Source organism: Halichoeres trimaculatus, unplaced genomic scaffold, assembly GCF_033239565.1.
Source record: "Halichoeres trimaculatus isolate MK-OKI-2021-1 unplaced genomic scaffold, fHalTri1.1 fHalTri1_scaffold_12, whole genome shotgun sequence".
Lineage (NCBI taxonomy): Eukaryota > Metazoa > Chordata > Actinopteri > Labriformes > Labridae > Halichoeres > Halichoeres trimaculatus.
The window spans coordinates 25737324-25759116 of NW_027437190.1; the positions used below are offsets into that span (position 1 = coordinate 25737324).

The following is a 21793-nucleotide window of genomic DNA, read 5'->3' on the forward strand; positions in this document are numbered from 1 at the left end:
GGCAGGGGTACCTCAAAACAGACTAAGTTTCTGGTAAAAGCCAGAAATTTGACTTGTATAGATACCAAAACATAAGAATATCTTTTTTGAGAAATTCACAGTATGAAGGCAGAGACAATACTCAATGTCCTTCGGCTCTGTGACCCAGGACCATGCCCTTTATCCGTCAATGTCTGAATTCCTGTTGGCTCCAGGATTGCTGATGTGAACTTTTGACCTCTGATATTGCCAGTAGGGATTAGGGCATGTTTTTGAATCACTGAGTTTGAATAACTTTTCTTGAGAACAGTATTGATTTTGAACTAAAAGGTAATAAATCCTGACATGAATGATATTCATTTACATGTATGTCATGTGTATAAAATGTTTTCATGGAAAAAAATATGATCCAGTAGCTGAAATCTCAGCATCCCTCAGTCTGTGCCTGCTGAGACTGTCTTGGATTTTCTCCGTTTTTTTAAGACTGCTATCCTGGCCTCTGATTGGTTAGATCAGGAATGCATGACCAGAATATAGAGGTGTAACTGTGGTTAAGCTGATGAAGTGCACGGAGAAAAGTTTTCACTATCTGCACTTCATCATTTTTTTTTTTCAGCTTTGAAACCATGACCTTAGTCTTTACTCAAGGAAGCACCAGGTTTACAACTATACACACTTTATTTTTTAATTCAATCATGAGTATCCGAATTCTAAGAGCAAAATGCATGCTTATTCCAGGTGCATGCCAATAAGGTTACTGTGTTTTCAGGCTGCAGTGAAAAAAGAAAGCAACAAGCAACCTTGCACAAATCAGAGTCAATAGTAAATGCAACGTCAGGAGGGGCAGCAGTCCAGTTATTTCCAGTAAGCTCTGCTAATTCAAGCTAATATACATCAGACAAACATCCCTCTACTTAAACACATAGGGGCCTCTGCAGCCACTCGTCTAAGGCTCCACCCTGAGCACGTAATATCATAAGATAAAGCATATTTACTCACTTTATCCAAGAGGGGACCTCATGCAGCAGTAAATTATATGACTGTTTGATATCGGATTTTCAATAAAAATGCAATTTAAGCCTGGAGTAACACATGGATCTATATTTCATAGTGAGAACACTTAAGAAGCTGGAAGGAAGTCTTGTATTTTAAGATTCTCGCTGACATTATGACTGATTAAAATTAGGTGCCATCAGACCTCTCTATTTAGCATAAATACCTTGATTTATACTTGATTCTGAAGAAAGTAAATTACATTAACATTCAGAAGATTCTCTACTGATTAAAATCCACCACCTGGTTAGACCTTCAATTATGCAATATGTCACTGCAGCAACTTTTTGAGCTTGATTTTTACCCTTTAATTGGGAGGATCTTGTTCTGAAGAGCTGTATGAGATGTTTGATCACTAATTTTTATCAAATAAATCACTGAAAGTGGTCTGTAGTGGTTTTTAACCTTCAGATTTTTGAAAACGACACATCGTATTAACTCTCAGACATTAGCATGAATGTATGTTTGCTGGACAAAAATGAATCATTCTACTTGTGTATATACCATTTCTAAGATTGTTTGCACCATTGTGGGAATTTTAAGTCAGAAAAACAAACCAAATGTTTCTGAATTTAATGTACTCCTCTTTATGCCTCTGGGATATGTAGGGCAGAGTCAAAGGATGTCGAAGATTTCGTAAAAGCTGTAGGCCAAGTTTGCCATCCTGCAGAAGTTGCTGAACAGTGAACGTGTCAATCACATAAGAAAGAGAGTGCCTTGGGATGTTTATGACAAATAGCTTGTGACTGCTAAGAATTGCCAGTTTTAAACATTAAATAAAGATGCAGAAAATGCAGGAAAATGGACAGCAGAGAGGGACATGGGTAGCTTTAGCAACAACTCAGGAAACTGTGGCATGACTAGCAAATTGATAAGCATATCTTGATGAATGGAGACTGAGTTTTCCAAATGCAGACAAGGTACATTTGGAATTGCAGTGCTCACTTAAATGCATATAAATAGATCCAGGTTCATTCCAGTGATACAAGTGCACTATGGGGGCACAATATTTGAAAAACTTTGAATATGGCTGACTCCAGTTAAACATCAGCACAAAGACAATAGCTCGTAATGGGGGAGACTGACAAGCACTCTCAAAAGAAATAAAAACTTGCAGTGGTAAAGCTGTGGCTCCAAAAGAGATATTTCTTCATGAAACCCCATATCCCTGGCAGCACCCCTGACTGAGATCACTTTATGATGTTCAGTTCAATTTCCCCTATCCAACATCCGTTTGAGCTTTGGCCAAACAGTAGAAATGTTGTATTGGATAACAGCTGAAATACACCTGGGGGGTATTGCACAAAACCAGGATAAGGGATTAAGCTGGCAAACATTGGTTATCCTGGATGAAGTTAGCCTCAAGTCGGTTGAACAAAAGCTGGCCAAGTTTATCCTAGACAAGTTACCATGGTGATTTATTCTCTGCAGCTAGCCTGCTCCAGACCAGGCTAACTACCAGGATAAGATTAATCCTGTGCTGGCTCTGCTCTCTGTAATGTAAGAAATGAGTGTGGTTTACAGCATTTCCATGCTTTTTCTACACATTACATCATTTAATCATCCTGCACCCAAATCTTAAAACTGTAGTCAGTGCATTTGCTGGTTGACTTTAGTATTGTTTATTTGCACAGATTGTATGAAGACAAAAATAACTTTTAACACAGACAGTTGAGAATCTTTTATTTATAAATACAAGTCCTACAATAAAAGGTTTAAAATGATTATAAAGAATATGGAAAAAAAACAGGCCTCACTGAAGTTGGTACTAAACCAAACTGATGTAGAAAACAAAAAACAACCCTAAACCTACAGAATGAGAAAGAATGAAAGAGGGAAAACAAAGAAAAAATAAATATATCACACCACTGGAATGGACTACAATATAACAGACAGTATATAATTTTGTCTTTACTGTCTCCTGAAAATAGGAAAATCGTCCTGTTTTAGGACTCCACCTTTAGGAGTGAAAGGGTCCCACATCATTCTGACTTCACTTTCTAACTTAAACAATCTTTCTATTCATTCATTCAGTCTCATTGTCAGCCCTACTGTTATATTGAGGTTTATTAATATGTATATCACTATCTGTCACAGTCCCCCCTGGATCCCCTCCATCACTGGCCTCCCTTTATTTAAGTCGAGTGCCAGCTCCTCTGCTGGGGTCAGGTCCTGGCTTGGTGGGCCACTCCCTGTGCTGGTTTGACGAGTCTTTTTTTTCACGGCTAAAATCGTACAGAAATTCTTTCTCAGCAGACAACAAATGTATCACTTCATTTGATAATTGCTCTTTGGGCTACCCATAAGTAACTTACCAGACTGCAGAATATTCTTACATTTGGTTTTCACCTGCTGCCAGGTTCTTTTCTGGCCAGACAGGTTTGTTCTTCATGACAGATGAGGGATGAAACAGAACACAACATAAGAACATTGGATTCAATTGATAACACAGACACAGAGTTGAAATTTTCTTTGAACTTAATTATACTTCAAATAACCTGGGTAACATGCACTTCTATGGGCCACATTAAAGAAAAACATAAGTATTGATTAGCGGACTTGAAAAGTCATCAGCTCCTCATCCTTAAACTGTAATTATGACAGTGTGTGGAGTACTGTTTCTTAATTGTACATGTTCGCGCTACTTACACATTAAGCCGGTCCGTTATTAACTGCCAGGCTTTTTCCCTCTCCTTTTTTTTTTTTTTTTTTACACACTGCCTCTCTTGTGGATTATATGTTTTACTTCTTCATATAGTTGAAGAAGTATTGCCTGTTCGTCCCGCGTGAAGAAAGATGCACGTCCTTGTTTCATTTTCAATCTGTGATTCTGTGATCGATCTCGTGGTCTTCTTAAGAAGGCTGTGAATGCGCACTTATCCAAATGATCCACACCTGGCTTGACTAAGCCGTGTCTTTTTATCCTGGCTCGCCAATCGTGCAACTAATTAATCCGAGAAAGCGCCGACTAGGTTTATTCAAGCCGCGCCTGGTCATTTATCCTGGATGTATTTATCCTACTTTTGTGCAATACCCCTCAGATACGTCTGTGGTCCGGCTGTGCTTCATTCCATGTTGACTGCATTCGTCAACAGACTAACAGACAGCATAAGTCACGAGACTGAGGAGTCCCCATGCGTCTCACTTCACTGATGACCCTCTACTTGTTCTTGTTTGGGCTGTAAAACCTACTCAGTCCTGGTCTGGCTACACCCTTTTGTTGTCATAGTCAAACCAAATATGATCTGGTTTTCAACTTCATGTCCTGCTCAATCTTCCCAACAGTGAATTGATGGGAAGAAAAAATCCATTGATGGAATAACCTGGTCATTCAGTATATTCAGGTGGTAAGCTGACCTCATTCTTTGACACAGACTGTTGCTGAACCTAGACCTGACCAACTGCAGTAACCCCAGATCATAGCACTGCCCCCACAGGCTTGGACAGAAGGCATTGGGCATGATTGGTGCATCACTTCATCTGCCTCTCTTCTTACCCTGATGCGCCCATCACTCTGGAACAGGGTCAATCTGGGCTCATCACAGACCGCATGACCTTCTTCCATTGCTCCAGAGTCCAATCTTTATGCTCCCTAGCAAATTGAAGCCTTTTTTCAGGTTAACCGAAGCTAGTGGAAATGCGCTTACTTTCACTATAAAACAGCCCTGAGATGTACTGCTGTTTTTCTTTGATTTAATTTTACCAAACGTTTAAGTAATTGCTGATCACAATCATTCAGGATTTTTTTACGGCCACATTCTTTCCTCCAATGATGATGATGGGTTCCCACTATCCTTCCAGTTTTTTTAAGGAGTTTGACAGTTCTTAACCTAATTTTAGTAGTTTCTGCAATCTCCTTAAATGCTTTCTTTTCTTGATGTTTGACCCTTCCAAAACAGACTAAAATCTTTTCTATGACCATGGGATGTGTCTTTCGACATGGATGTTTAAGAAATGAGGAGCAACTCATTGCACCAGTTGTGGTAAAATAACTTGTTGCCACCTGAAAGATAACCGCCCATGCAGTAATTATCCAATAGGAGGCTTGAACCTATTTGCTTGGTTTAATCCAAGTGGTGACTTTTTATTTTGGATACACACACACATGGGATTGATCCTACAAATTTTTTTATCAGTTTAGAAGATTGATGTTATTAGTTTTGCATAACTAGGGGAAGCTGACTTAGCTGAGAAGAGGGCACACAGTAGCTGTCAGCGAAGAGGCCAAAGACAGGCTAGACTCCTACACTTTACTTGGTTTCAAAGCTTCACCAGATGTTAAACCATGCTCGTCTTCATTCCAAGCACAAAAAAGGTCAGTCTACCCAGCGTTAAAGTTTCATGCACTTATCTTTATTTTTTACAGCAAAATGCCTCTCAGCAAGCCATGCTATTCACAAATGTATGTTTTCTTTCCCTGCTGGATGTTGTGGATTTTTTTTTTATATCCATTACTGCAGGCATTAGTGGGGTGTTTGCACTGTGCACTTAAGCTCAGCAGAGTAATAAACGGTTAATTTTTCACACTATCTGACAGAAAATCATTAAACTCAGCCATAAAGGAGAAATGACAAATAAAAGCTCTGCATTCTATTATAATTTGCTGCACAAGTTTTGTAGTAATAATAATAATTATACCACTGGGAGGTAAAGTCGAGTGCTCATTCTGCCAGCGTTGTAATGTGAGGCAATGATGATGTTGGGTTTGCAAGGCAGAGAATCTGCGTTATGAAATAAATATCAGTATTTAGTCTGAAAAACATATTAAGGTTTATTTAGGTTGAAAAATGAACACACTTTGTGACAGATTGTGTCAAAGCTATTGTGTTTTTTTAATGTCCAACCCATTAAAACATAATGTCACAACTTGTCTCTGGGTGACTCATTTCCCCACATTTACTCAGAAATCAGGCAGAATCTGCTGCAGCCAGCCTTGGAGGTATACTGAGGGGGATGAAAAGCTAGTTTAGAGATGATATCTGTCCATCTCCAGCCATGGAGATTACAGCCATGACAGCTGTTGTGGTGAACGGCTTACAGCTTACAGAAGTACCTGCAAAGAGATGGCTGAGATAAAATAAATTACCTGTGTGATGGCTGACGGCTTAAGAACACTGCCTCATTTCATTTTTCCCTCCAGTTATCTGATTTTGTTTGGGCTAAATTGATAGAAAGATTGTTAACTAAATGGGTTTCTCATTTTGCTCTAATCAGAGGTTGTGTGTCTGCCTGAGCATTTAGCCAGCCGCCCAGGCTACGCTGCAATGAACATGTCACTCAGTTTTATTTTACACAAGCCTTTTCTTGTGTTAAATTCTCCACCCTGCACTCAAAGCTCCCCATGTGGCTGTAACAAAAGACAAAAAAAAGGCCACATTCCTGGCCGTGCATCGTGATTTCTGATGTGACCGTGCGCCTGTGCAGCAGCAGTGTGGCAGTCTGCTTTCGTTCCTCTCTTGGCGCACTCAGCCCGCGGAGCTGGGGTTTAAAGGAAAGGCCTTATCAGTGTCCTCCAGGTCCTACACCTCCACTGGAGTCGCTATCCTCAGGGGTTAAGGCAGGGGGAGAAGTGAAGCCTGGCAGAGGAGGGAGGAAAGAGACAAAGAGGTGCAACAGAGGAGAAATACAGGAGAAAAGGAAGCAAAGGAAAACAGGGTGTAGAAAGGAGAGAGAAAGGGAAAATTTAAGTAAAACGGACTAGAAGAAAAAGCAGAATGGCACTCACTGAAGGTGCGTGGTTATTAGTCTCATTCCAGTTGTGACACCCAGCCATCATTTTATCAGCACCATCTGCTCCAGGAGGATTAGAAGAGTCATCATAACCCGGACTGTGTGACTGAAGACGGTTTGTCGTAAAATATGATGTACTGCGCAAGATGGCCACCACAGAGGAAAAAAGCAAAAAACAGAAGCCTGGCACCTGGTCAATATTCATCCAGCCTGTGTGTAAAGCTGTGTGGACAATGAGCTTTATTGTTTGGTCAGTCAATGCAAGTCATCCTGTTTTGTTTGGAGATTTAGAGGCGAGCCGTCTGTTGTGAGATGTTAAGAGCTGACCAGGTGATCCTTCTGCCTGTTGTGTCAAAAAATCTGCCCACACAACATCAATCACTGAGCTGAATAAATGAGCAAAACTAAGATAAATTCTCATGTGCTACGGGAAAGGAATGACTATTTACAATGCAAATATTCACACCAGTGAAATGAGAAAGGCTTGTAGCAAAAGTATTTGTTTTATCTTGTGAATTTCCTTGTTTGAGTGGAGGAAAAAGAATATGAACTGTAAAATAAAAATAAGCAAAACAATGTAGATGTAAAATATTTCATATCTGTTGTTTTTTAAATTATTTATCAAACAAATCAGAGTGTGTAAGAGTTGAATGAATCACCTCTAGATCACTCAGGGTCACAAACGGAGTGCCGCTCAGCTCAATCTTGGGACAACTGTTATTTTCAATTTATATGAACACTGTTGGTCATAGTGTCCCTCTTGCTATTTTTAAAAATATCCAAAGGCTCTCTGGTACATACAAGATGCTTTGAGTACTGTTGAGACAAAACACCAATAATTGGTCAAAAAGGATTTTGAACCCAAATACAGCAAAACTGGGGATGTTGAAAACCTGAAAGACAAAAGCCACCAAATGCACTCTCTAACACATTCACTTAAACCAATATTAACTAATATATGTTATATTAAGGGTGAAAGGGTCTTAATATGGTATCCTGGGCTGTAAGTGTAAAGCTACAGCTAGAAAACAGGAAACAGATTGGGATCAATTTGGATACAGAATGTTTAAGTGACAGGAGATTTAGAGGATGTCGTCTGAGGGATATGTACTGATAGAAGATCTAGGCAAACTGTTCTTCTATGCTTTCAGTATGCTAAGCTATACTCAGTCAGCCTCACTATACATCCTCATCTACTGTAATCATTTCCATATATTAAAGAAAAGTGAACTTCAACTGAACCATTTCTCTAAGGATAACGCTGCTAAGCCCTTGAGCAGAAATGGCCTTAAACTTTGGAGCCCTACATGCCAACCACGGTGATGTGACATAAAAACATGGTGAGGCCAACAGGAGAAAAGCCTCCAGGCTTCAGTCTGAATCAAAGGTAATATGGGTCGCTGTTGGAGCATTCTAATTTAAACATCTCTCCAGGGGCGCATTACCCAACACAACACGCTGGTAAGACAAAGTCCTCAAAGTTGGACCTTAAAATACAAGAGGCTGCATTAAATAGAGGAGGCCGAGCCATCTGTAAAGTGAGGCTGGAGAGGAAGGTCATTTCGCTGAATTAGGATTTTAGTTTGAAGGGCACTTGCTTTCTTTTACTTTTACTCAATATCGTGTGCTAGTGGCAGATTTGGTGCACAAAAAATAGTAATGGTGTTAATTCTTTAACAGCTGTTCAGCGTATGCATGTTGATTTCTGACTCCCCTTTTGTTAGAAAAAAACACAAGACAAACATCCATCTATCTCAACACTATCCATAGAACCTGAAAAGTTAACTAAAAGACAGCACCTTCTCATGTCAAGAAGAATCTGGTATTACAGCTAAGCTTTGTTGCAAAAAGCAGGTGGACTGTTTCTAGGTATTTTTATTACAACCATAGTGCATAGCATCCATTACATCCAAGAAGAGAGGTTTCTGGTGACATGCTGTTACAAAAAGGAGGTAAATATGATGCATTAAAAAACTACTTGCACATGTATAGGTCAAAATCAGTAATCGGACAAAAGAGATGTGGCTTCATGTTCACTGGGAGTGCAAAAAAACTCATCAAAAATTCAAATTCTTCACACTTTTTTTAAATAAAAAAAGGAAAAATAGTGTGTTTCCACTGATTACGTGACTCTATGACTTGCATTTATACTATGCACATTAAAAGCCTCTCTAAGGCTTAACTGAGTATTTTAGACAAAGATTTTACAACAGTTTACACCAAAACATCTCCATGTTTTTGCATGGTCACACAGTTTTAGTACATAATGTATTGTACTTTAAGTCTACAGGGTACTTTATTTGAAAAGATGATCAGAAACCCCTGCCCATCACATCTGCCTGTGTATCTTCACTGTCAAAACTTGGCACGTTTGTATCTAGGGCCCTGTATCTTAAGCCCACAAGCTATCTGAAATAAGGAAAAAATAAATAAAGTATCTCTGGAACTCTTGACAATGGGAAAAGGCCCAGTGATGCAACAAATACCAGCTCTACTTGAAAAAGGCTTTTACTGTAGCATTAAAAGTATGTTTTAGATGTTCAACCATGTAGATATTCTGCATCAAAACCGAAGCAGAATATTGTGGGATGCTCATTAAAGTACAAAATGCTCTGTAATTTCATTTTACAAAGCACATTGCAAAGATGGGTTGACAAAAGTGGAATCAGAGTAGACTAGGCATAAGGAACAATCTGAGGTTATCCCTTCTCTCCCATCACCCTCAGATGGGATAGTGTTGTTACAGGAAAACAAATCCAGAGCTCCAAAGGTGAGTTTTTTTTTGTTTTTTAATAATTTATTTTTTTTTTTTGTTTTGTTTTGTTTACTTTAACTAGAGCTATATTCTGGTGATTTTCAAACCTCACGCAGCTGCTGCTGCTGCTGCTGCTGCTGCTGTCTGTTGGGGAAAATATGCCGCACACAGAAAAGCTACCTTAAAAGACTTCACCTTCCTAATATTGGCAATGTAACAGTCATTCATGGACAAAAAAGAATTCCAAATTTAGCAATATAAGATCCACATATATATTCAAATTATATCTTGCCAAAGTGTGATGTGATGAGTGAATAGTTGTTTTTCATCTACATAAAGCTGACTCATGAGGACCCCTGATGCTCACATCGGAGGTAAGTTAGAGGAAGGCAATGGCTGCACTGTTTTGAGAAAAAGTTAAAAGGTCCAGATATAAGCTTAAAAGCTTTTTTACTACACCCGGGCTTTTGACTTACCAATTATTTCAACTTCAACTTTGTGCTTGAAACCAATTAATGGAAAATAGCAGAAGACCTTAAAAATGTCAACATTTAAATTTTTTTAACAATCCTGAGTGTTTGTTTTTGTTCTGTGTGTGTCACAGAGAAGTATTAAAGCTATGGGAATATTTTATCAACATTGTCACAGCTCACAAGGAGCAAAAACACTAAGGTGACTTTCAGAACACTTGGCAACCTCCCATAATTGCAAGCTTTTATGATGAAGAAAAGCCGCCTTTAAAAGGAGGCTCTTAGGGCAGGAGGGGCCCCAATGAGGGATGTGTCCTCGAACGTTGGGCGGGAACTGTTTGTTCAAACTGCCATTAGGGTACATTGTTGAGGACATACTGCGGGCATTTATCTGAAACTTGTGACAGCGTCCTTTCAATTAAGGGGAAATGCTCGACGTCTTGTGAAAGGAGCTGGAACAAAGTAGCGCATCAGGATCCAGGGTCAGTTCTTACCCTCTAAATTTAGAATAGGTTCATATTTCAGGGAATAATTTTGTTTGGTAGCAACTGTTTCTCCTAAAGCAAAGTTAAAGGCATTTTCTGGGAAGAGTGACATTCCAGTAATGTCAAATGAAACTTGTGGTGTTGAATGGATCGATCAACTCACATATTATCACAGTGCTTTTCAGAAAATGGATGTAGTTCACTTTCAGCCGTTTCCAAAAAGGATACAAACAAGTTTATTGAAAGTATCCATAGCCTATTATATTGCCAGGGACGTTCAATCAAGCAGACACTTGTATACAAAAATAAATCTGTCAAACTGAAAGAAATCATTGACATCTTGCAGACATGTCCCCTTGAAATGACAAGTAGGCACCATGGCACATCAAAGTGGAGCAGCAGGTGAGCCAAATCATTAGATTAGGCAGATTTACGGCTTCATGAAACTTGTTATTACCTGCGGCGCGCTTCACTGATGTTTAGCCTGATGTCTTTATGAGGGGGCCATTGTTCACCTTGGACAGACACCATGTGATGATTAGAATACCACAGACTCAATTTGACTCACCTCTCAAGTCAGATGAGTGCAGGTTTGTCTGAGGCATTTAAGATTTGGAAGAGATCGAATCCAACTTGATACAGGTTTGAATTCATCTCCTTGAGCCAGAGCAACACTGTGGAAACATTTTCTTTAATGGATGAAATGATTTCGGTATTTCACATAGTTTCCTTAATGTTTTATCTGACACGTTTCTGTATCCAGAGTTCAATTTGGACCAATCAGGATCTAGCACATCTCTTGATTGAACCTCTGAAGGTCATCTTTGAGGAACCACAGATGTTGCCTATGGAGTCTTGCATATTTAAAACCTCACATAAAGGTTCATAGCACAAAAATCAAAATAAAACTTAATCCAAAATATATATTTTTTTAATTTACTTTGGCATGTATCAACCAAGGGAGGTTGAATTTACATATTTTTGATGTAGCATCCGCAATCACTAATATTTTTTTTACCCAGATGGTACAAAAAACTTTTCATACATGTTATGCAATAAAGAAAACAATTTCTTGAATTTAATAAATTATTTTTGGTGGTATGGCTCTGTTTTAGGAACTCCCTGCCCTTCCACATGCCCATGTGGAACATCAAAGCCTAAGGCAGGGAGAGCATTCCAACCCTTCCCTCTGATATGTACACATGGGAAGCCTATGCAGGCAGAGCAGCAGCAAACATCATAGAGAAGAGCTGAGGTGGAGACGTGTTGCCAAACAATTTCCTGAAAGCAGACATGCTAGAGTATTGTATTTAAAATGCCCATTTTGGGGCGCAGATGTCTTAGCGGTTTAGGTCGCGCCCCATAAGGTCTAGGCTTCAAGCAGGTGGCCCGGGTTCGGGTCCAGCCCGTGGCCTGTTTCCCGCATTTCCCTCCCCACTCTTGCCCCCTTTCCTAGTCTATCCACAGTCCTCTCCTCTATCATTAAAGGCACAAAAAGCCCCCAAAATAACCAATATGAAAATAGAACACCTTTTTTGACTTTTGACAATCGAATGCATAGAAGGTCATCAGAGGAGATGTCAGCTGATATGGTCTGGTATTAGGATGAGCTTGAACTACACTGTGCTCAGTTTGCAAAACAAAAATAAGACAAGACTTGAAACTTACATGAGCATCAAGATTTTGTTCTTTGTTTTGAGACTTTTAAGGTCCAAAGCCCTAAGTACCAAAACTCTTCAGCCTTCATCTCTTTGAAAAGACAGAAATCTGGGAAAACACTGATATCAGACACAGATGTTCTCACCTTCTTTGTGCAGTATGGCTAGTTAATCTATTAGAGCAGCTCATTCCTATGGGGTTTTTTCTCTTGCTCACAGAGGCTCAACGGATGGATCATTGAGGCTTAATTTAACACTGCAAACAATGGAAAACAGCCGCAAATAACGGCAGCCGTCATGAGCTTATCAGCCTGAGCAGGGATTACAAGGGAAATGAATCATTAATACTATTGCCACTTGAATGCGGCTAAAGCATGATTGGCAGTTTGAAAGCTGGGTGTCAGAAGGGAGGGGGGAGAGAAATGGGTGGAGCTGCGGGCTGATACCCAGTGAAGCGGGTATCATTATCGGATAAGAGCTGCAGGAGGTCCAACTGAAATGACCCGCTGTGTGTGAGTGGAGGAATGAATGGAGGGAAATTAATGTATGACAGAGGAAACTGCAAGCCCACCACGCCTGGTCAAATTAGACATACACTGACGCCCAATCCAGAGTCCATGAACCGATGCTGCCCCGACAACACGCCGGCAGCAGGTGTTGAATGGTAATGTCGCCTTCCTCCATTTATAGTTTACTGTTGGGTTTTTTGTATTAACACAGAGGCTTCGGGATGTGTATGGCATGGTAAGCACTGCAACCTCTGATTCCGCCTCTCCCAATATGACACCAGGTAGATTTTAATGGCTTTATGGAAAATAGTGGGATGCCATGCTGGTGAAGGGGATTCTGGGTCATGGAGGGATTTGTTAAGTTATTACAGTGTCTGGAGCAAGGCCCTTATCGGCACCTGCCAAGTCTTTGGCGGACCCAGTGGGATTGCACTGACCCTGGTGGAAGTAATGGATATTAGAAAATCTTCCCACTGTGAGGGGGGAGGAATGGGTGACAGAGCAGGGGAAAGGCAGCAAGGGAGGAGAAATGGATAGAACCTCAAGGACACAAAGCTACAGTATATAGCAAGACTATGAGCAAAGAATCGAGGGGACACTTGGACAAAATGTAGTGCAGGAAAGTTCATCTGATGCAGTGTACACTGAGAAATGGTACTGAGAATAACAATATCCATCTGAAAGAGTCTGATTCATCTTTTTTGTTTAACTATTATTTGTTACGGAATACTTCAAGTTTTGTTCTTCTTTTCCTTCTTTGTTTTTTGAATTTTAACACTCCGCCCCTTTCATGCTTCTCTACAATGAGAAGCCTGTTTGTGTGAGGCATGAGTTATCACCAGTAGGTAAGCTGTACACTCTATCTTCCCCTTTTTCTAATATCTCTTATCAAAACTACTTTGAATCAACTTTCAACATCATCAAGATTAAACCTACATAATCTGTAATCTGCCTCTGTTGAGTTTTGAGTGGCAACTTAATTAACGTCCACAACTCGCAGCATAAACATGAGGAAGATTTGAGCTGCAGTGGATATTAAAGTTGATTGAAATTATCTGAAACTACTAAAATGTTGTAGCCACACTCATTTTGCACATTTTATTCTCATAATCTCTTTGCTTCAAAATGTAACAGGTTATGATTCAAAGCCAGAGAGACATGCCTAACATTTATAAAATGGTATTTGGTGAAAGAAGGAATTCTTGAAGTGATATGATGCCGTTTTTACTTTGAGAATGATTTTCTTCACTATTGACATCTCTTAAAACCACAGAGTCCACTTGGAGCTGTGGAGTGATGTTACAGAGACAGGTTTTCATTTTGCTTGGCTGAGTAAGGACAGCAGCTCGCAGAGACCACAATCAAATATAAAACAGTTTCAAACAGAGCAACCTTGCCTCATAACAGCTGACAATACTTTTGAAGTTCGAAAAAGATAAGTGAAGGGAATAAAACATTTTGAGAAATATTAGTGTGAGATGATGGTCAGACAGATACTAGATTCAAAACAACACCAGTAACACCTGGATTGCCATGCTTGCAGAGAAACATGAGGTCAACTATTAAAACCACTTTCATTCAAATTGTGAAACAGACACAAGCAGATAAAATTCTTCTGACATCTGATGTGATCCTTTCATTACACAGCAAAGGTACTATGCCCCTTAATCTAATCTGTGCCTTAGCATTCTAGTCAATGCTTGATTGGAGTCGAAACCACCTAGAGCACTGTGACATCTCAGCCCTGACCTAAAAGATCAGGAACTTGTTGATAACAGACCATTCCTCTTTTCCAAACAGTCTCTGGTCAGATTTTGGAGTTAAAATCAATTTTATAAAACAGTAAGTGGTGAAATTGTAAAATCTCTAATTTTTTTAAATTCACTTTCTTCCAGCTAGAATCCCGCTGCCTGCATATCCTCCATCTCTGAGTCTATCTGAGATCCATCGAGCTTTAATGAAGACAGAGCGTTACTGGTGACGACGCATACATCTCACATTAACTGGACAAAGCCTCTCACAGAGGGGCTGGCTTTCTGACAAGCGCTTTATTATTCCCACAGCCTGCCCTTCTCAAAGTCAAAACCACAAACAATTCCACTCATTTGCTTACAGATGCATTTTAGTCATCTAGCCAACTGTATCATCAGCATTGCATGAAATATTCCAGGGCAACACAGCTTGTACATCTCTCTTTGTGACGCCATGGGTCGAGATGAACCAAACACAAACAAGGCCAGAGAAATCAAAGCTGAACATTGATGTTTTAGAGTTTGTTGTCCCGTTGGTTCCTGCAGTAAAGTGTGTTTCCATTTTGCTTTAAAGTGAATCTTACAGGCAGACCCAAACTGGTATCCAGTGGATGAAGTGTCAGGAAGGAGGTAGGATTAAATGACTTCTTACTAATGTGCAAAAGCAAAAATAGACCACGGAGAAGCAGATTCTTTGGTGCTGTGGAGGCTTTAATGTTGGTTAGTCATTATGCATCCTGTGTAGATCTGAACATGAGGATGTTCAAAAATCGAGCCTGGGCCTACTGCAGTGAAGCAGAACACGCTGCAAAAAAAAAAAAAAAAAAAACTCCTGTTAATCATTCATCAGGCTCAATGTAACAACTTCGATGCAAAGCGTGTTAGGACACAAGAGGAATCCATTGTTTCATCTCTGCTATCATAAACCATGCACCAAAGGGGCTTTGAGGAGAGGAGAAATAGTTCACTTTGGAGATTTGAAACCTTGAGGATAGACGTTTTCTTTTTTTGGGGTCTGCATTTTCTTGTTAGGCGGGAAAAGGAAAATTACCCAGCAGTAAATAGATGAGTTTGATAAGGCCTCCTAAATATAAGTCTTATCTCTCGCTCAATTTGAAACAGCCACGGAAGAAATAGGCCACGTTGTCACTCAGGCTTTTAATTAAAAACACAGGGAGAGTGTTTGTGTGTGTATGAGTGTGTGTGTGTGTGTGTGTGTGTGTGTGTGTGTGTGTGTGTGTGTGTGTGTGTGTGTGTGTGTGTGTGTGTGTGTGTGTGTGTGTGTGTGTGTTCCCAGGGGAGAGAGCGAGTACTTTTAAAAACATTTATCCACGCTTAATGTTTATCACCTCCAAATGACCTGGATTTGTTATACTCATCTCTTTGTGTCTGTTTAAACTTGCCTGCTCTATTCTCATTCACCCAGTGTGACAAAGAGGGTGAATGAGGCAGGGAAAGGGGGGGGGGGGGGGGGGTAAAAGGAGGTGAAGTGACCCCATGTCTTTTAATCAGCATCTCAGCTGGGCTCACATCACCAGAGTAGATAAGACCACATGTTGTCACACAGGTGGAAGTAATGGCTAAGGAGCACCCCCTTACACACACACACACGCACACACACACACACACGCACACACACACATTCTCCTGTCTGATAGTGCCTTGTCCGAATGCTGAGATGTGGACTGACAAAGACACGTACGCGGCCTAGAAACAGAGAGCCGCTGTCAGGCCTGTGACTGATAACAGCTTGTGGAGAGGAGTGCAAGTGAAGAGGAACAAGTGGAAAAACAGGCAGATAACACAGTGGCCTAAATGTGATTATGGCTGCTCATCAGTCATGGAGCGTCCCTCAGAACATTGATCGGTGCCATCGTCTGTTTATCGGAGGCATGATTGAAAACAAACACAGTCCTGGAATGAACTAAATAGTCTGCGCAAGACTGGGCACCTTTTAAGTGTCTCAGACCTCATTTTTTTTCTTTGACTAAAAGTGAGAATAAGTGATGATCTGTTAGAGCCAGGCTGACAGACAAGGCCCAAGAGCCTAGCTGCCAAACCAGGTGACTGATATAGGGTCAGAGGAGATTAGGCCGGGGCAGCAAAAGGATAAAGATATATATCGCTAGATAACTTTTCCTCAATAGAAATATGAGACATGGGCGATATACTTTCGGTAGAATTAATTTGCTCATGTTTTGAAAGACAAATGATTAGCCAATCATATCTGGAAGAAGGAGATGCGAATATTATCACTTGGCGCTCACAGAGTGACTTATCAAACCTAATACTGTTAGTGGTTGCTGTTTTTGCGTCTATAATTAGTGCATTTGAAAGGCAGGTTACAAATGGCTGTGGCCATTTTTGGCGGAGAGGTGCAATGAAAGACGACACAGAAGGAGAGAATCATCTGAAATAAAAAAGTAAAGACATACATCGTCTATCCACCAATGCCATTTCTAAGCTTTTATTTTTTTAACTGTGGCTTTGCTTTATCACTAGCTGAGCTGGTCTCCACCCTTACGTAATGAACGTTTATCTCCTGCGTTCCCTGAACCTCCCTCTTCATCCACTGGCGGCTCAGTTGGTGGACCATCGCCACTGAAAAACCTCCGGGCTGTTGCCAGGGCATTTACGAAGATTGGGCCTCATTCACAAACGTGTGGCTAAATTGTGCGTACGAACGTTTGATGCACAAATTTGTGATTCATCAATATTTTCTCACTTGAATTTGTTCTTACTCTGCGAACAAATTTAGAACTTCCTCAGACCAATAAAGTGCACAACATGTGAGGAATATTCAGTAAACCATTTCATTGTCCAGTAGAGAAAAAGTAACAGGAAGTGCAATGAAAATATAAAAATTTCAAAGACTTCATCTTGTTTTCCCTGTGTCTAATGTTTCAAACACAAATCATTGTATCTCCGGCTGTTGTGAAGTGAGCTGTGCTGTGCTCCGCACCTAAAGTGGATCCAGTGTGAATGGGTTTCCTCTATCTCATAAAGACTGTGCCGCGGCGCTCACACAGTATTGGAGGGTTAACTGGTACCAGTCAGAGGGAGAGCCAGACAGCTGACCAGGAGCTGATTCACTTTCTCTCAAGATCTGACTTCCGCCTGAAGCCACCCAAAATTGTAAACTACAACCACCTTTTTTTCTTGTGAGAGGTGGGATTTATGTTAACACAAACTATGTGTGTTGTGCTGCAACAGGCTGCGAGTTGCTGTCCTTGCAATGGGGCTCTTTTTTTTCCTGTACGTTAAATTGTTGCCTGGGGCAAATATCTTCTGTTTTAATCTCTAGAGTAGTAAACACAGAAGACTTGAGCATTGCCTTCTGTTGTCTACCTTGTTAAGTTCCAAATTATACACAAATCTGAAACATCTTTTTGGTACTGGGAATTGAAATGTTATTGTTATTTTGTTATTATTATTTCACTTCATGTAAGAATGTGCACTCATACTTAATATCAACCCTGCATGAATATCTGAATGTTAATGATAGAGTTTAAACAAACTTAAACTAAAACAGGCTTCCTTTCGAGGAAGAAATGAATGCATGTAGCATACAAAAAATACTTCTACAAATAAATTTCAATAACCAACTGAGTAACTCCCTAGAATGAAGTGTCTGGGTTTTTGATAAGTGTTACATAAATAACATTTTATTATTATTATTATTATTATTATTATTATTATTATTATTATTATTACAGGCATTAAATTGAAATTGGTTTTAATATACAGCCCTAGTCTTGTATTTAGGTTTTTGATCCTAAAAGAAGAGTTTAAAGTAAAATCAACTCAGGATAAAAGAAAAAAAAACAAGAATAATCACATGAAGATGCAGAAACATCACTGAAACCGTACAACAATTATTTTAGCTTCAAGACTTACAGCATAGAGAAATATGCTTAACCAGAGTCATATTTGCAGAGCAAAACCTTTGTAAGCAAGAGCAACACCCAAAGGACCATGTGCAGTAAAACCAACTCAGCCCATAACACCAAACACACATACACGTATCAATATTCCATAAAACACAAGATAATAATATAGACAACAAAACAAAGAGCCCATCATCTAAAAAAACAGCAATCCACAACTGCAAATAAAAACAGATGGCAGCATCAGCATAAATAGACAAGCATCGGTTCAGAGCAATGAAAGGATAGCACAAAAAAACAAAGCATAACTCTGAAAGCAGAAAAAAACATACAGACAGAGCTGTTGTAATCCCATATAGAAATGTCTTTGCTGATGTCAACACAGCAGGAGGCAAACGTCAGCTTACCTACACTGGCAGTTATGAAGGTTGCATGCAAGACAATCAGCAAGTAAACATTCATGAAGCTACTTTGCTATAATACACTTTTCCAGAAACTGGCATTTTCATTTGGGAAACTGGAAGCACCTGAACAGTTGAGTAAATGATTTGATTTCAACCAAATGAAACAAACAACTGTAGTATACAAGGGGTCGAACTAACCTCAGAACTAACCTGGCGAAAGTAGTAAGCAGTACTCTAGCAAAGTCAATTATCATGTTCTATCAAACTGAATGAAAGAATAAAATTAAATTTTTACATAACGCACACCTTGTTGGAAACACAAGACAATTCACCCACAGTACAGTATCAACATTCCATGATGCAGAAGACAAACAACAAGAAATAAAAAAAAAAAAAAAATAGCTTGTCAACCACATATCAGCATCTATAACCGCAAATACAGACAGATGGCAGAACCAGCAACAGTAAAATTAGCAACCATCAGATCAAAGCAGATCAGCGACAGCAATGAAACTAACAGCTCATAGAGTGAAGCATAGAGCCACATTCAAAAGAAACATTTCAGCGAATGTAACAGAGTTCAAAAGGCACCAGATATGGAAACACATTCACATGGTGGACATTAAAAACTCAAAGCAGGAGGCAAATTTAAAGGTACATACACATAAAATGATTGGGGTGGAAGGAGTGTGGGAACAAGGGGAAAAGAATATCTGCATCAATAAAGCACATAGCACTGTACAACAGAGACAAGTGGATCAAGCTCAGAGGCAACAACAGGAACAACAAGGAAAGTCTCCAGTAGGGTGTAACAATGCTCGCTAAAAATACTAAAGCACTCTTTCAAACAGCACTTGGACTAGCAATATTTAGAAGCAGCTGATGTCCTTCTCATTAAAACAGATATTTAAACTCAGATTAGCCAACCAGTAAGAAGACAAAGGGTCGAAAACATTAAGAAAACAACCACTAACACTTTAACCTAACACAGCTCACTTTCTGAAGATGAATAACATCAAATTTGTTTTTCCAATGTGGCTAAGAGTAGCCAGGCTAGCACCGTTAGCAGGCCAACATACACCTGCCTTTTCTTGATGCACTGGAGTGGTTTTACATTAGTTTAACCAGTCAGCAAACAAGTGTATTTAAATTTGACAGTTTAAAATACCAACAAACTGCAAGAGTCTAGCCATCATCTGTGCCCACTGACAGCCAAGTACCAGAGCACTAGCATGGCAGCAGCTGCTAACCAAAGCTACAGCCTTAGAAAGTGTTAGGTGGCTGTACTGCTCATACCCAGCATATGACCAAAATTTCAGGCTTTCTGTAATTAAAAAAAAAAAAAATCATAAATAATGTGCTTAAACACATTGTAATCACAATTTCTCAAATTTATGCTCACACAAAATGCCCACAGCATTTAGCTAATGCTAGCCAAACACAACTAGTAAAGCAGCAGCAGCAGCAGCAAAGAATACACATTAACAGCCAGAACACAGCAAAGAAATCAAGACACAAAAATATTTATTTCTTACCTTTGGATGAGTCCTTTTGTGTCCACAGCAAACTATGGCTCCCTGATAAAAACTGTAGGAACAAAAGTAAAGAAATAGTTTGAGGTATTGTTTAGTGACAAATGCAGGAGGAAACTTGGTTCAATTTCTTTTTTTTTTGTTTTTCTTTTTTCTCTTTTTGCCACACAAAGTTGTCCTGAGAAAATCATTCATACTATTAGCTAACTAGCCTGCTGAGTAAGCTGCATTTGCGGTGGAAGCAGCACCACAGCAGAACAGTACAGTGAGCTGAAATATACTTTTTTAAACTCTATTTTAAAGGGGTGTATTAGATACAGCTTAACAAATATCAGTAAAGCATCCTAAAAAGTCAGGTGAACCCTGTTTTTATATGAATGGACATCTGGTGTTACACCAGAATCTGTGACCCATAACATTTTGTGACACTACTGTCAACAGTGGAGCAATTATTTGTTGACAAAATATTGACATTTTTAGCGCTGTTTCTCTGCTGTCCAAAAACTGTGACCCTATCTAAATGTTAAGTCTCCACATATAAAATGTGTGACTTGCTGTGCTCCACTGATACTGCCCACACTCTGCTCTGGCTTTGTAGTACCCAAGAAGAAGTCAAAGCAGAGAGACTTACTTAAACTAGCTGCATGGGTTTGCCTGAGTTTCAGGTCATACCAGTCAAATATTTGCTTACCTCTTGCTTCTTGCAGTGTTTCTTCCTTTTTTCCCCCTCATGTTTCATCTGTTTTAGTATTTAGCTTCTCTTTTGTTCCTCCTCCTCACATTTCATTCCACTTCCTGTTAGTGAGATCCAATCACCTGTGCCAGCCCCAGCTGTGTTTTTGCCCCTCACCCATGCCAGCTCAAATCTCTACTTTTTGTCAACCTCTCCACCACCTCCTTGTGTTTACTCCTTGCATATTTGGATCTCTGTATTGTTTCTGTACACCTTTGTGACTTGTTGGACTTTTTGTTCTTGCCTGCTCCTTATCAAGTTTGTTGGCTGTTTGGATTGTTTTGACCCCTGCCTACCTCACCATGCTGAACCCCTCACAGTAAGCCTTCCTCCATTACATTTGTTTCAGTGTAAGTCATTGAAGAGCGACTATTCATCTACTGCAGTCTGCAATGACTTCCAGTTCCTTGTGCTACCTTCTCCTTCCTTAAGCATCAGGGAAACACCTGTTTGAACTTACTTTTGAGTAGAACTTGATTAATTTAAAACAGAGTTGTGTGGATTTTTTTCAGTTCTTAAATTATGCTTAAATATATTATTATTATTTTTTTTTTTTTATTATTATTTTTTTTATTTTATTTTTTTACCTTTATGGCGATATGTCTAGCAATCCATGAAACCAATGACTCCATTTGATATTTTTGACATTTTAAATTCTATTTATAAGGTCTTGGGACTTAAAAGGCCTTTAATTTACCTCATTAACAGTGCAAGCACCCTGCCTGGAGACCACTTTGAACTAACGCAAAACCTCAGGACCCTGACCAGCATTTTAGCTGCTTGAGTTACAGGACTGTTATCTATCAATGTTACTAATAAGTCACCTTTTATATTAATTGTTTAGGGA

At 39.6% G+C, this 21793-nt stretch overlaps 1 long non-coding RNA gene across 1 annotated transcript; it reads right to left on the minus strand.

Moving 5' to 3' along the window:
- Window positions 1-5380: 5380 nt before the first annotated feature.
- Window positions 5381-21015, minus strand: LOC141801125 (uncharacterized). The gene is made up of 3 exons (XR_012599374.1): window positions 20905-21015; window positions 20217-20268; window positions 5381-6608 (listed from the first exon to the last, which is right to left on the minus strand). It is a non-coding gene; the product is annotated as an uncharacterized LOC141801125 (long non-coding RNA).
- Window positions 21016-21793: the final 778 nt, after the last annotated feature.